Below are 16,032 nucleotides of genomic sequence, written 5' to 3'. Positions count from 1 at the left end.
ACGTGTATTCAATGTGAATATAGTGTTATAGAATCAGTTTCAATATCTACATTCAAACAGCATCAAATATACGTGTATTCAATGTGAATATAGTGTTATAGAATCAGTTTCAATATCTACATTCAAACAGCATCAAATATACGTGTATTCAATGTGAATATAGTGTGATACAGTGAGTTTCAATATCTACATTCAAACAGCATCAAATATACGTGTATTCAATGTGAATATAGTGTTATAGAATCAGTTTCATATCTACATTCAAACAGCATCAAATATACGTGTATTCAATGTGAATATAGTGTGATACAGTGAGTTTCAATATCTACATTCAAACAGCATCAAATATACGTGTATTCAATGTGAATATAGTGTTATAGAATCAGTTTCATATCTACATTCAAACAGCATCAAATATACGTGTATTCAATGTGAATATAGTGTGATAGAATGAGTTTCAATATCTACATTCAAACAGCATCAAATATACGTGTATTCAATGTGAATATAGTGTTATAGAATCAGTTTCAATATCTACATTCAAACAGCATCAAATATACGTGTATTCAATGTGAATATAGTGTTATAGAATCAGTTTCAATATCTACATTCAAACAGCATCAAATATACGTGTATTCAATGTGAATATAGTGTTATAGAATCAGTTTCAATATCTACATTCAAACAGCATCAAATATACGTATTCAATTCAATGTGAATATAGTGTTATAGAATCAGTTTCAATATCTACATTCAAACAGCATCAAATATACGTGTATTCAATGTGAATATAGTGTTATAGAATCAGTTTCAATATCTACATTCAAACAGCATCAAATATACGTGTATTCAATGTGAATATAGTGTTATAGAATCAGTTTCATATCTACATTCAAACAGCATCAAATATACGTGTATTCAATGTGAATATAGTGTGATACAGTGAGTTTCAATATCTACATTCAAACAGCATCAAATATACGTGTATTCAATGTGAATATAGTGTTATAGAATCAGTTTCAATATCTACATTCAAACAGCATCAAATATACGTGTATTCAATGTGAATATAGTGTGATAGAATGAGTTTCAATATCTACATTCAAACAGCATCAAATATACGTGTATTCAATGTGAATATAGTGTTATAGAATCAGTTTCAATATCTACATTCAAACAGCATCAAATATACGTGTATTCAATGTGAATATAGTGTTATAGAATCAGTTTCAATATCTACATTCAAACAGCATCAAATATACGTGTATTCAATGTGAATATAGTGTTATAGAATCAGTTTCATATCTACATTCAAACAGCATCAAATATACGTGTATTCAATGTGAATATAGTGTTATAGAATCAGTTTCAATATCTACATTCAAACAGCATCAAATATACGTGTATTCAATGTGAATATAGTGTGATACAATGAGTTTCAATATCTACATTCAAACAGCATCAAATATACGTGTATTCAATGTGAATATAGTGTTATAGAATCAGTTTCATATCTACATTCAAACAGCATCAAATATACGTGTATTCAATGTGAATATAGTGTTATACAATCAGTTTCAATATCTACATTCAAACAGCATCAAATATACGTGTATTCAATGTGAATATAGTGTGATAGAATCAGTTTCAATATCTACATTCAAACAGCATCAAATATACGTGTATTCAATGTGAATATAGTGTTATAGAATCAGTTTCATGATCTACATTCAAACAGTATCAAATATACGTGTATTCAATGTGAATATAGTGTTATAGAATCAGTTTCATATCTACATTCAAACAGCATCAAATATACGTGTATTCAATGTGAATATAGTGTTATAGAATCAGTTTCATGATCTACATTCAAACAGCATCAAATATACGTGTATTCAATGTGAATATAGTGTTATAGAATCAGTTTCAATATCTACATTCAAACAGCATCAAATATACGTGTATTCAATGTGAATATAGTGTTATAGAATCAGTTTCAATATCTACATTCAAACAGCATCAAATATACGTGTATTCAATGTGAATATAGTGTGATACAGTGAGTTTCAATATCTACATTCAAACAGCATCAAATATACGTGTATTCAATGTGAATATAGTGTTATAGAATCAGTTTCATGATCTACATTCAAACAGTATCAAATATACGTGTATTCAATGTGAATATAGTGTGATACAATGAGTTTCAATATCTACATTCAAACAGCATCAAATATACGTGTATTCAATGTGAATATAGTGTTATAGAATCAGTTTCATGATCTACATTCAAACAGTATCAAATATACGTGTATTCAATGTGAATATAGTGTGATACAGTGAGTTTCAATATCTACATTCAAACAGCATCAAATATACGTGTATTCAATGTGAATATAGTGTGATACAGTGAGTTTCAATATCTACATTCAAACAGCATCAAATATACGTGTATTCAATGTGAATATAGTGTTATAGAATCAGTTTCATGATCTACATTCAAACAGTATCAAATATACGTGTATTCAATGTGAATATAGTGTGATACAATCAGTTTCAATATCTACATTCAAACAGCATCAAATATACGTGTATTCAATGTGAATATAGTGTTATAGAATCAGTTTCATATCTACATTCAAACAGCATCAAATATACGTGTATTCAATGTGAATATAGTGTTATAGAATCAGTTTCATGATCTACATTCAAACAGTATCAAATATACGTGTATTCAATGTGAATATAGTGTGATACAGTGAGTTTCAATATCTACATTCAAACAGCATCAAATATACGTGTATTCAATGTGAATATAGTGTTATAGAATCAGTTTCATGATCTACATTCAAACAGTATCAAATATACGTGTATTCAATGTGAATATAGTTGATACAGAATGAGTTTCAATATCTACATTCAAACAGCATCAAATATACGTGTATTCAATGTGAATATAGTGTTATAGAATCAGTTTCATGATCTACATTCAAACAGCATCAAATATACGTGTATTCAATGTGAATATAGTGTTATAGAATTAGTTTCATGATCTACATTCAAACAGTATCAAATATACGTGTATTCAATGTGAATATAGTGTGATACAGTGAGTTTCAATATCTACATTCAAACAGCATCAAATATACGTGTATTCAATGTGAATATAGTGTGATACAGTGAGTTTCAATATCTACATTCAAACAGCATCAAATATACGTGTATTCAATGTGAATATAGTGTTATAGAATCAGTTTCATGATGTACATTCAAACAGTATTAAATATACGTGTATTCAATGTGAATATAGTGTGATACAGTGAGTTTCAATATCTACATTCAAACAGCATCAAATATACGTGTATTCAATGTGAATATCTTCTACTCTCTTTATTTAAGCCAAAGGTCTATTTGTGGGTGGAGTTTGTTTGTGTATCTGTCTGTGTGTTTGTCCGAAAAACCTAACGGCTTGCGCACGCAGTGATTGGTTCGTGTGCAGTCACGTGCTTTTTTTCTACCTGGAAAAAGGTTCAACTACCTGAAAAAAGGTTCGACTACCTGAAAAAAGGTTTAAACTGCCTTTGGCAAAGCTTAACCTTTTCCTTCTCTTTTGCCATCCGTTTTATCATTGGTCGTATTGACATCACGTGTTTTTTTTCTACCTGGAAAAAGGTTCGACTACCTGAAAAAGTTCGACCTGCCTACGGCTAAGCTAGCTTTTTCCCGTTTTATGTTTTCCCTTTTTTTAGTCATTTCCAATCACCACATTCCGCATTTTAGCAATCCGTTTTCACCATCATTGACACATTGACGTCAGACGAAATTCAGTTACCAAACGACGTAGACAAAAACGTCCTGCTGTCATATTTTAACTATGGTAAGCGATTTCTTATACCACAATTTTTTCCAAAATTCAACATTTCTGTTTGTTTCAATATAATTTTCATTCAAACAGGTGATAATTCAGTTGCCAGTGGTTTCTTTTGATGTCTCTTAGCTCTCCCAAAAGTCAGCCATTGGATGTGTTGTACTAGAAAATGTTTTTTTCCCTGCTCATTTAAACAGGTAACATCCTACATTCAAATTTGTATAACTTATTTGCAGATATTAGCTTGCAACAAGTTCCATTACCCTCAAGTTAACGTTGTTCAACTTTTTCAACATTGTCCAGTTGAACGGGCTTGGCATTTCTAATTCAGTTTAATTTTTAGATGGGTCAATGTTTGTGTTGACTAATTGACTGTTGCGTACATTCCAGAACGGCAGTGGCATCACCTGAAGATTACAATTTTTTTTCGCTCACATTTGATCAACAAAAGGCAATGCCACCTTATAGGTGTACAGCACTACTGGTGCACGATAGTAATCTTTTACATAAAGTTTAACAAGACATGTTTGGCTTAAGGTATTCAACATTTATTTTTCAACAGGTACCTCAAACCTGCACAGATAAGCATTCAAAAGGAACCACTGTCCTCAACGAACAGTGTTGAACTTTGTCAACCCATTTCAGGTGAACGAGCTCTGCACTTCCACTTCAGTTCTCCTTCAACAGGTGTTGGTATGGTATGGTAAGCAATACACTACTGTTTACGTTCACAAAAAGATAGTGTGGCTTCATCTGAATCACACAAATTTTCTAATTACAGGTGAAGTATTACTTGAGTTGCATTTTGCACATTTCTCAGGCCCACTTCATTTGCAACTTTGAAAGTGAAGTAATACGCAAGGATGGATTGTTGTCCGATCAAAAGATATGCCAAACGCACAGGTATTAAACATTCAAACAAGTCAAGTTTTATTGAAAGCTTTCAGTGGTTTTTTGTCAACAGGTGCCTCATTGAAGCGGGCATTCAACAAATTCCGCCACACTAAACCAACTGCGCTCAACTTTTTCAATATCTTCCAGGCGAAAGAGCACGGTATTCTCAGCTGTTAACTGACCAGGGTAACCGATTTCTTTAAGCCAATTTTTTAGAACGCGTTTACAACCAGGTAACAGTTTTTAACCAGGTGATAACAGTTATGGGTTTTCCTTGACGTCTGGGCTTGCGAAAAGGGTGCCAAAACTAAACTAAACTCCTACTAAACTACAACAAACCCGTGAGACTCACAGGTGCAAAGCACTAAACCAGTTACGTATGACTTGAAGCTCTCAGGGTTTATTCGTCAACAGGTAGCTGATTCAAACATGCACGTTTAAGCAATCAACAAGTAATACCCTAATAAACCAACAGAATTCAGTCTTTTCCAACACCTTCCAGATGAAAGGGCTGAGCATTTTTACCTTCAGTTCTATTTTAACGTGCGTTTATGTTTTCTTCCACTGCTTTGCTGTTTTAATTTACCAACAGACAGTGGCTTAATCTAAAATCCTCAAATTTTCCCGTTTATGGGTGAAGCATTCCCTTGAATTGCAATCTGCAAATTTAGGAGACACGCATCATTTGCAACTCCGAGAGGGAAAAGCAATATTAGGATGGATTGCTGGTCCACTAAAAGAAATGTTATCGGCATAGGTAGATAGCAGCATCAATGGTAGCCGGTGAAATAGGACTGAAACGAAATAGGACTGGAGAAATAGGACTGAAAATTTCCAGTCCTATTTCTACCGGAGAAATAGGACTGGGAGAAATAGGACTGACTTTTAAAAACTTTTAGGACAGTCCTATTTCTCCAATACATCAGTCCTATTTCTCCTCAGCATCAGTCCTATTTCTCCTTAGAAATAGTCCTATTTCATTTACGTTGTTCCAAGGGGAACGATGAGCCTCTAATCCGGTAGGCAATGTATTGCGAAAGAGCGCCGGCTTATATCCATTTCCCTTTTTAAAAAACCGATGGCGTTTATTCATTAGATAAATGGTTCACAAAACTTTTTTTTCTTATCCTATTTTAATTTAAATTGCAGGAGAACATGAACTATATTGTATTTAATAGAGTTCATTTAACAAAATACTATTAGACAAACTACAGAAATATTATATTGCACATTATGTGGTCATAACCAACTTTTCCAATTGAACTAATGTTTTACTATTTCATACATCTATCGTTATATACAGCTCTTACATAATCTGATTTTGCTCTAATAGTATTTTATTAAATGAACTCTATTAGATTCAAAATAATTTATGTTCCCCCGCAATTAAAATTAAAATAGGATAAGAGATAAAAAATTTGTGAACTATTTATCTAATGAGTAAACGCCATCGGTTTTTTAAAAAGGGAAATGGATATAAGCCGGCGCTCTTCGGATTAGAGGCTCATCGTTCCCCTTGGAACAAGATAAATGAAATAGGACTATTTCTAAGGAGAAATAGGACTGATGCCGAGGAGAAATAGGACTGATACCATGGAGAAATAGGACTGTCCTAAAAGTTTAATAAAGTCCTATTTCTCCCAGTCCTATTTCTCCGGTAGAAATAGGGCTGGAAATTTTCAGTCCTATTTCTCCAGTCCTATTTCGTTTCAGTCCTATTTCACCGCCAATCGCATCAATTAGTCACGTTTGACGTAAGCCTTTCAATGTTCATTTGTAATTAGAAACCTCATTGATACGGGCAGATATTGAGGTTCAACAAGTACTACCATTCTCAACCTATGGTGTGCAACTTTTTCGACACATTTCAGGTAAAGGGCTGTGCATTTCCACATCAGTTCCATTTTAAAGTGTTGTGGTGCTTCTGTTTCAATTGGCTGTTGTATGCGTTTACACAAAGACATAGTGACTTCTTTGAAGATCACAAATTTTCTCACGTTTACAGATGAGGCATTCATGGATTTGCATTCTGCAAATTTCACTGGCCAAGTTCATTTGCAACATTGAAAGTGAAGATCTACGCCAGAATGGACTGCTGATCGACTACAAGAAACAACAAACTCACAGGTGTCAAGAATTCAACAAGTCACGTTTCATTTCAAGCTTTCAGTAGTTACTTATTAACAGGCGCCTCATTGAAACGTGCAGATGTTGGCATGCAGTGAGTTCCACCATCCTCAATCAACAGAGTTTAACTTTGCCAACCCATCCAGGTAAAGGATATACACTTCCGCTTCAGTTCTTTCTCAACATACTTTGTGGTTTTGGTTTACCCTTTGGCTGTTGTTTACGTTTTCAAAAAATCGTTTTTTTAATTTGAAGATCACACATGTTCTCATGTTTACAGATGAAGAATTCGTTGAGTTGCATACTGCAATTTTCACAGGCACACTCCATTTGCAATTTTCGAAGGGAAGAGCTACGCGAGGACGGACTGTTGATCAACTAAAAGAAATACCAAATTCACAGGTGTCAAGCACTCAACAAGTGACATTTTATTTATAGCTACCTCCGGTTATTTGCTAATAGCTGCCTCACTGAAACGTGGAGAGGTTGGCATTTGACAACTTCCGCTAAATCAAACAACGGCGTTCAACTTTGTCAAACCAGTACATGGGATAGGGCTCTCCATTTCCGTTCCAGTTCAGACTGATGATTAATGAATACAAATTTCAAACTCAAAGGTGCAAAGCACTAGACAAATCACCTTTGATTTAAAGCTTTCTGTGTTCATTTGTCAACAGTTGCCTCATTAAAACGTCCAGATTTTAGCATTCAACAAGTTCCACCAACCTCAACCAACAACGTTCAATTTTTTCAAACCTTGCTGGCGAAGGCACTGTGCATTTTCACTATAGCTATTAACTGGTTGTGTTAAACGTTTTTTACCACATATTTTTTGTATTTCTGTTTTTCACCGAAGTTTTTCACTGGAACAGCTGATAGCATTCGGCGGCTAGATCTCTATTCTGCAGTGCACTCCTCAGCAAACTGTGTATGCCATTTCATCGAAGGCCTCAATTACATTTGTACAGAATTGGTTGAACTTCCGGGTGACAAGTGTGACTGCCACGTAACCAACACATAAGGATCTGCGTTTCAACCAGGGACAGCAGTTTTCTTTGACTTCTGCGCTCGCCCAAAAGGATGCCTAAACTAAGCTAAGCTAAACCACCACTAAACTGCAAGAAATTTGAAAGTCATACGTACAAAGCATTCAACCAGTCACATATGACATAAAGCTTTCAGTGCTTATGTCAACAAATAGCTCATTTAAACATGCACAGCATACCACTCAACAAGTGCTCTTAACCAACAGCATTCCGTTTTTTAACGTCCCCCAGATGAAGGGGATCTGCATTTATCACTTCAGTTCTATTTTAACATGCGTTATTGTTTTCATTCTCTATGTGACTGTTGTTAAGATTAAAAAGAAGACGGTGGCTTAATCTGAAGATCACAAATTTTCTCCTGTTTACAGGTGAACAAAAGAAGCATATGTTTGAGTTGCATCCTGCAAATTTCTGAAGCATACTTTCATTCGCTACTTTCAAAGTGAAAAGCTGCGCGAGGATGGACTGCTGATCAACCAAAAGAAATGTCTAACTCGCAGTTTCGAAGCACTCAACAAATCACATTTGACTTAAAGCTTGCAATATTTATTATTCAACAGGTACCTTATTGAATGGAAATTGATAAAAAATAAATTAAAAACAAATTTAAAAAAAAAAAAAAAAAAAAACTAGCTGCATCTCCAGATCCATTCCATTTTAACAATGATGTTGTAGTTCCATAATAGGACACTGCCTATATTTCAAAACTAATGGCGAATATCTGAAATTTGCAAACTCACTTACAAATTCATATCAACAAGTGACACGTTACATTCATGTGCTCGCTGAAAATTTTACAATCACGCTTTGTTTTCAATTACACGGCAGAGAAATTAAATCTTCTGGAACTATTATGCCTTCTAGAGCAACGATGTCTTACGTTTGAGGTGCATATCAGCAGTCAACGAGTTAAACATTTAGCTGCAAGCTCTTGACTGTCAACATTTCTTTTAACAGGGTTCACAATCGAGCAAGTGACAACATCCAGTATTCTCATTTTATTTTCGATTATTGCAGTATTGCTTCAGGTAACGTTTACGCTCCCGACCCAATTGGCATTTTACAGTGGATTTCGGAAATTGTTCACCTACGAGAAGGGGACATGTTAAACTTCAGTAAGTACGATTTCTAAACAGAAGCTTTTGCAATTTCATCAGCGTAATGCTAAATCAACGTGGTTGTCCAACTGACGACTGATCGTTCGTTTGCCGATTCGTTCTTGACCCATCATCAGATAACAAAGAACAAGTTGTGTAAGAATTTATTACAGAAAAGAAGTAAAAACTTCATCTGACTCTGGCTAGGCTTAACATTTTGCTTCTCCTTTTCCGTACCTCTTACCATTGGTCGAATAGGAACCGCATGACATTCAAATACTTGGAGTAAGGTTCGAAAACCTCAACTATATTTCCAACTGCCACCGGCAAGAGTTCAACATTTATTTTTCGAACTTAAAAGGACTGGAATAAAATTGCAGTCAGTATGAAAAAGCAGACGGATGGCAAATCGTGAGCCGAGGGTGAAGAAGGGGGGGAAGCTGCAGGCAGGGAGAAAACGAAAGCAGACACTTAATACTAGACTTCACCTATTACCGTCCTGGGACGGGCCGCCATATACTAGTAGTGTTATAAAATCAGTTTCATGATCTACATTTAAACAGCATCAAATATACGTGTATTCAATGTGAATAAAGTGTTATAGAATCAGTTTCATGATCTAAATTCAAACAGTATCAAATATACGTGTATTAAATGTGAATATAGGGTAGCCGGAGAAATAGGACCTGGAGAAATACGACCCGGAGATTTAGGACCTACAAATAGGACCTGGAGAAATAGGACCTGGAGGAATAGGAACCAATCTTCAAACATTTTTTGAAGGGTACTATTTCTCCACATTGAGGGTCCTATTTCTCCAGCCTTGAGGTCCTATTTCTCCATCATAAAAAAATTAAATGTGTAATGGTTATCATTTGTCCGATATGTTTAAAAAAAAACGAACGGCTTATATTGGTTTTTGCACTTCAAACAGCGTTATCAATATGACGCCTTTTCACTGCATTATAACTTTAAAAAAAAAAATTTACATTCATAATATTTTTGCAGGATTATATGCTTTTTCTATTGCTTTTTAGAGCTCATTTAATAGAAAAGTAATTTTGTTTACAAAGTATTTGGATTTTCGCATTTTACATTTTCTTACTGGTGTTTTCAGGTCAACCATCACCCGCCCTTTTATAGTGTCACTATTCACTTTTTTTTTCTTCGTGCCTCAATGAGGATTCTTGGGAGGGCGCATAAGTACCTCTTAATACACAGATAACTAAGAAAATTATTATATAAAAATAATTTAAGAAACGTTAATTTCATAATAAAACACTGTTTGCCCTTGCGCAAAATATTGTTTTTTACGATATATATGGCAACGGTTACTACAAGCAGACGACTGTTGCAAGCTCGAAGTGTCAACATCCTACAATTCTATGAATCGTTGAAGTTGCTTGTTGTAAGCGGTGTTTGTTTGACAGGTAAGTGGCTAGTTTCAGTAAAATTAAAAATTTTCTATTTCCTAGGTTTGGCAGTTTTGGTACATTTCAAATTCATGTTGGCATTAGCACCACAGAAGAAAAAAATTTACTTGGAAGGAAAGGTATTTAAAGTGTAGACATAATTTTATTAATTGCAGTTGGAAATTTGACACAGATTACTAATCTGAAATGTTTCTTGGGTGGTTACTTTCAAGGAGAATCATGAAACTAGAGTATAATTTACCATGAACCATTTGGGAACCAACTTGGTAGCTGCCTTATAACTATCATCCTTCTGGTAATCTAGATGTTCACAGATTTTTTGTTCGTGAAATTTATGTAATCATTTTTCTTATCGTCCAGATGAAATAACAGCATTACAGCTGTTAGTTACGTCAAGACATTAATCTCAAGATGCAAGTACTGCACTTTAACGGATTTCAATTTACAGAAGCAAGACATCCAATTCTGTTGTTGAGGAGAAAACCAACTACACACCCAGCTATGAATGGACACATATGTGTAATTGAATCAAAATTAATTTTATTTTTATGGTTTAAAGGCTTTTCGTTCTTCCATTAATTTTTTTCTTTTGTAGGTGTTTATAAAATCCCATACGTTGTTAGAAATTTCATCGCGTACAACTACAACTCGAAAGAAGAGTCACCTATCCCAATAAACAACTGTTAAAGAAGAAAAATAAGGTGATGCATTTTGTTTCGTTTACGAGAACTTAAATTTTACTTGGTTTATTGCTTAGTTAATATTTACAGAAAAATATTGATTGTTAAACATTTAAAATGAAATACAAGCTTTTTTTTTACAGTCCCTTATTTATTCGGTAAGTAATGTTTTCAATTATGTTTGACTAACCTGAGCCGGTACTTCTTCATTTGCCGCCTTCCGTGCCATAAAATCCCGTGACCCTAAAGCAAAGGTAGAAAAGTAATTCATTTTATCTCGCCATTTTTAATTGAATCATTTTTTCTAGGTCTTAGTCATTGGTGAAGAAAACCACTTGCCTTACATGAAGCCACCACTATCGAAAGAACTGTGGTTCAGTGACGATCCCGAAGTGTCAAACAAACTAAAGTTTAAGCAGTGGAACAGAAAAGAGTGAAGGTGATTGTCTAAAGTTATAATTTTATATTGTGTTATTTTAACGCATGTGACCTATTTTCGTATCCAGTTTGTTCTTCGAACAGGATGAATTCTACTGCAATCCCGTGGAATTAGTTGCCAAAGAAAATGGTGGCGTTTCAGTTGTGTGAGGACATCTTGTAGTTAAACTGGACATTGTTGGTCGCAAAGCTGAGTTAGATGACGGCCATACCATCACCTACGACAAGTGCCTTATTGCCACAGGTGAATTTCTTTCGTATTTATCTAAAATTTTAAGTACTCGATGATTAAAACTTTTTGGAATGTTGAAAAACTTTCATAATCTTCCTGCTAGATAGTATCTGAGAGCCATTCTTTAATTATCATTTCACTTAGATGCATTTTCAACTAGTAACTACATTAATTTATTATCGTCTTAGGTGGCAAACCGAAATCGGTACCATCGCTGAGCAGTGCCCCAGAAAATGTCCAGGAGCACGTAACACTATTCCGTATTATTGATTTCCATGATATCAATATTGGATATGGATCACGGGATCTCATGTTGAAGGCGAGGGGGAGGAGAACACCCAATCCGTTAGAAAGCTGAAAAAAGAAATGACCGTCGAAGAAAGGCACTTAATCCGTGCCCAAAAGTATAGGATACATAAACATTTTTACGTTTTGCGTTTAATTATTTAGAGTTACTTGTGTGTGAAAAGGCTACAACTCATCGAATCGGACTTTTATAAGCATGCCAGCATTAATGAAACGGCGCGGACGCTAGATCTTGATCTCGATGTCGTTGTCGTTGATCAAATTTTCAACTTTTGGGTTCGTAAACGAAAGGTGTGTGCTCCCAAATTCATGTGTCTCTACTACAAGCAATCAATTTTCTTTTTTAAAATTTCCAGTCCAACCGAGACAGACCATTGCTACCGCCCAAAACCACTGAAACGAAAAGATTAAGTCAGCAACAACAGCAAGATATGGAACGTATGAAATTGTTTGTACAGCTACGACAAGACCTAGAGAGGGTATGAACATACTTCTCATTAACTTTATTATTTTTATCTCGTTAAATGCAGAGTTGTCAGTAAAAACTGTTCTTCGCTGTAGGTTCGAAATTTGTGTTACATGGTCAGCCGAAGAGAGAAATTATCACGATCGTATTTTCGATTGCGAGAACAAACCTTCCACAAGCAACAGCGATTTTGTCTCTGTCTGATCTCCAAAAAACTATCACCCCAGCAGAACTGACGCCAATCATGGCTCCAATGTCTATGACCTTGTATATTTACGTGGGGAAACGATCAAAAAAGAAGGCTTTGAACAAGTCATTCAACTCATAGCAGGCGTACAGTCGAACATCCCCGCAATGAAAAAGGTTTGGCTTTGCCGTAATTATCGATGACAAGAAAACAGTTCTAAATCTGTGTGCGTTGAATTTATTTGGTTGCAGGATAAAAATGGAATCGTTGGTCGTCCCAATCATTTAAAGGAAGACAACCCATACAAACGCACGTACATGAATGGGGGCGAAAGTCGTTGATTCCGCTCGCTATCTTCCATCAGTGCCGAATCGGCTGCCTCTGATACTGAAACAAACAGTAGATGGAAGAGACCGGTATTTCAAATCATCTTCCTGTTCGAGTTTCTACGCCGATCACAATTTCCCATTTTTTATTCTTTCCGTCCAGGTGAGAACACCTTCGCAAACATCAATTACCTCGGTCGACAGCGATTTCGATGTAGCCATTACACAGCTTGGTTCCAAAAAAGCCGGTTCGAAAACTAGTGATAGAGCTGGCAAGTTCATTTACACCGACAGTGAAGAAGAAGCGGGACATTTTAGGCTTTTGATGTTACCTGCTAAATTTTTGTTTAATTGTTTGTATTTTGTAAAAATAAATGTAAATCAATTACCAAAAATTTATGGTTTTATTTTAATTTAAACAAATTTTCTTGCGTCCTTTGGCTGCCGCGATCCGGACATTCCGCGGATGTTCCAATACGTACGTTCACTGAACGTACGGATTTGCCATCCTGCAGACGTCCAACTAAGGACGTCCGTAGTACTCCCAAATAAGGACGTTACCAGGACTTCCAATTAATTACGTCCGTAGGACGTCCTCCAGTGGACGTCCCTAAAACCGGACATTAGGACATCCTGGTGACGTACATCTGCCGTCAGAATGGGACGTCCCGATCGGCCAGCCAGGACGTAGATGGGATGCCCCTGGGACGGACAAAGGCTAGTAGGGTATGTATGTGCTATAATCTTTTTGTTTAAGGAAGGCAAGCCAGCATATGCCATCCAATTTCAGGGGAAAAGCAGGACTCTGATAAAATGAAAACTCAACTTAAACGGAAGTTAGATAAGTTGGAGAAGAAGAAACTAAACAAACAAAGGAAAAATAACAGATGCTAAGGTAAACTTTGATTTCGACAAAAAAAAAATAGACCTTCAACTAATTTTACTTTTCTGTATTATAACAGATAAAAGAATACTAAGAGCAATAGGTTCAAAAAAAATGTGGAATTGATTGCGAGCTTGATAAACCAATTAAGAAAGAGAATAAAATCAACATCACAAACGAGAAAGAAGTTGGTTGAACGCATCGAAGAACAAGAAAAGAGAAAGGAACAACAACAGAAAAGGGATAAATCAACATTAAGAAAACGAAAAATGAAAGGAAAGCATAAACTGAATAAACTAGCGAAAAAAACAAACTTATCGTATGAACTGCCGATATTGACATGGATGAGTTGCCTCGTGTTCCATTATTTACAAGCCGTGCCATGATAGTTTTGTATAACAATACACTGGCATGCCTTCCATGATCGTTGAAAATTAAAAAAAAAAATCTTGGATTTATTATTAATATTAACATATTCGTTTCCAGCAACCACCAAAAGCCGAGCGGAACTCATTATTTTCGTTCTTGCCACGTAGGTCTCTATTTATGGTTTTGCGGCAAATAGTTTTTTTTTATTAAAAAATGTGCTTGTCTTAAATTATATATATATAATTTTTTACTTATTTATCAGTGCATTAAGGAGTACTTAGGGGAAAGCATGCCCCTCGTCTCCGGGAATTCGCATGGAATAAGGATATCAGCCAGGGGGGAGGGCGATACTAGGACTGGAAACGCCACTAACGAAAGGTCAAGGGCAAAAAATCAAACACTGTGTAACAATAAATCTAACTTTTATACATGAGCTATGTAAAGCAATAGATAATGCGTGTAATCGTGCAAAAAAAATACAAATATGAATTCAAACAAAAAAGTTATGATGGAATGATTACACGAGCAATTGATAACGCTGTTTGGAGTGCGGAAGACTACATAAGCCAACCGGTTCTTCTTCTCCGACAGCGTGCATTTAGGATACCTAAAAAGGAGAAATAGGACCATTAGCTAGGAGAAATAAGACCCTCCAAAAAATTTTTGGAAATTGAGTCCTATTTCTCCGAGTCCTAATTCTCCAGGTCCTATTCTGAGGTCCTAAATATCCGGGTCCTATTTCTCCAGGTCCTATTTCTCCGGCAATCCTAAAGAACGCAGAACATGTAGCAAGCAACAACAACTGGGACGACAACCAAAAAATAAGATTCTTCTCCGACAGACTTAAAAGTGATGCCCTAGAATGGCATGGAAACTACGTAGAAGGGCAAGGTGATGAGTTAAGTTATGACGAGTGGAAAACCGCCATCATTACAAGATTCCAGGATGCATACGACTTAGCAGTCCAAAGAAAAAAGTTATCCACACTAAAACAAAAACCCGAAGAAAAATGCAAAGCCTTTATCTCAAGAATCAACAGTCTCTACGAGGCCATTGAAGGCAAGGAAGAAAAATCAGACCAAAACCAAACCATCGTCGAAGGCCGACTCATCAACACAGTCAAGAGGATGAGAGATCATACCAAAATCAAAATTTTGATGCAAGGCATACTACCAAAATTCCGAGCTGAACTCTATTTTAGAATGCCCGAAGACCCTGAAGATTTTGACCAGCTATGTAAACAACTAATCATATCCTAAGGCAACCTATATAGCAAGGAGACTGCAGAAGACAAAGAAAGAAACGCAGTAATCGCAGGAATAACGCATCACGAGAAACAACAAGACAACGAACTTTCACAACAAAAGACAGAAATTGAATTCTTAAAACAAAAAATTCGGGAACTGGAAAACACTAATAAGAATCGTGAATTGTCACAGGATACCGATATAACCATAGTAGCAGCAGATCGATACGAGCCAAGATCTCCACGATCAAGTGATCGATACTCCAGATCACAGAATTCGCGAGTTCGATTCAACGAGAGACCGAATAGCACAGGTCCCAGTAGTGACCGAAACTTCAATCGTAGCAGAGAGAACAGCCCATACCGCAACACCTATACTTCACCACGAAGAGGGTAAGGTAAGGTAAGGTACCCCTCCGGGGTATAGGCAACCC

General features: G+C 35.7%; 1 long non-coding RNA gene across 3 annotated transcripts; it reads left to right on the top strand.

The window, feature by feature from the left end:
- The first annotated feature begins 10,398 nt into the window (after nucleotides 1–10,398).
- On the top strand, nucleotides 10,399–13,495 carry LOC130693912 (uncharacterized). 3 transcript variants are annotated; one of them, XR_009001815.2, is made up of 13 exons: nucleotides 10,399–10,440; nucleotides 10,508–10,584; nucleotides 10,678–10,760; nucleotides 10,826–10,984; nucleotides 11,061–11,399; nucleotides 11,454–11,584; nucleotides 11,652–11,827; nucleotides 12,004–12,219; nucleotides 12,286–12,412; nucleotides 12,478–12,600; nucleotides 12,683–12,950; nucleotides 13,026–13,190; nucleotides 13,264–13,495. It is a non-coding gene; the product is annotated as an uncharacterized LOC130693912 (long non-coding RNA). The 3 variants fall into 3 exon arrangements; XR_009001814.2 differs by having other exon boundaries at nucleotides 10,425–10,584; nucleotides 11,061–11,166; nucleotides 11,289–11,399; XR_009001813.2 differs by having other exon boundaries at nucleotides 10,425–10,584.
- The last annotated feature ends 2,537 nt before the right edge of the window (nucleotides 13,496–16,032 follow it).

The sequence above is a fragment of the Daphnia carinata genome, chromosome 3 (genome assembly GCF_022539665.2).
Source record: "Daphnia carinata strain CSIRO-1 chromosome 3, CSIRO_AGI_Dcar_HiC_V3, whole genome shotgun sequence".
NCBI classification, from domain to species: Eukaryota; Metazoa; Arthropoda; class Branchiopoda; order Diplostraca; family Daphniidae; genus Daphnia; species Daphnia carinata.
Note: the sequence above shows the minus strand (reverse complement) of the source record. Positions and strands in the feature narration are given on the sequence as shown.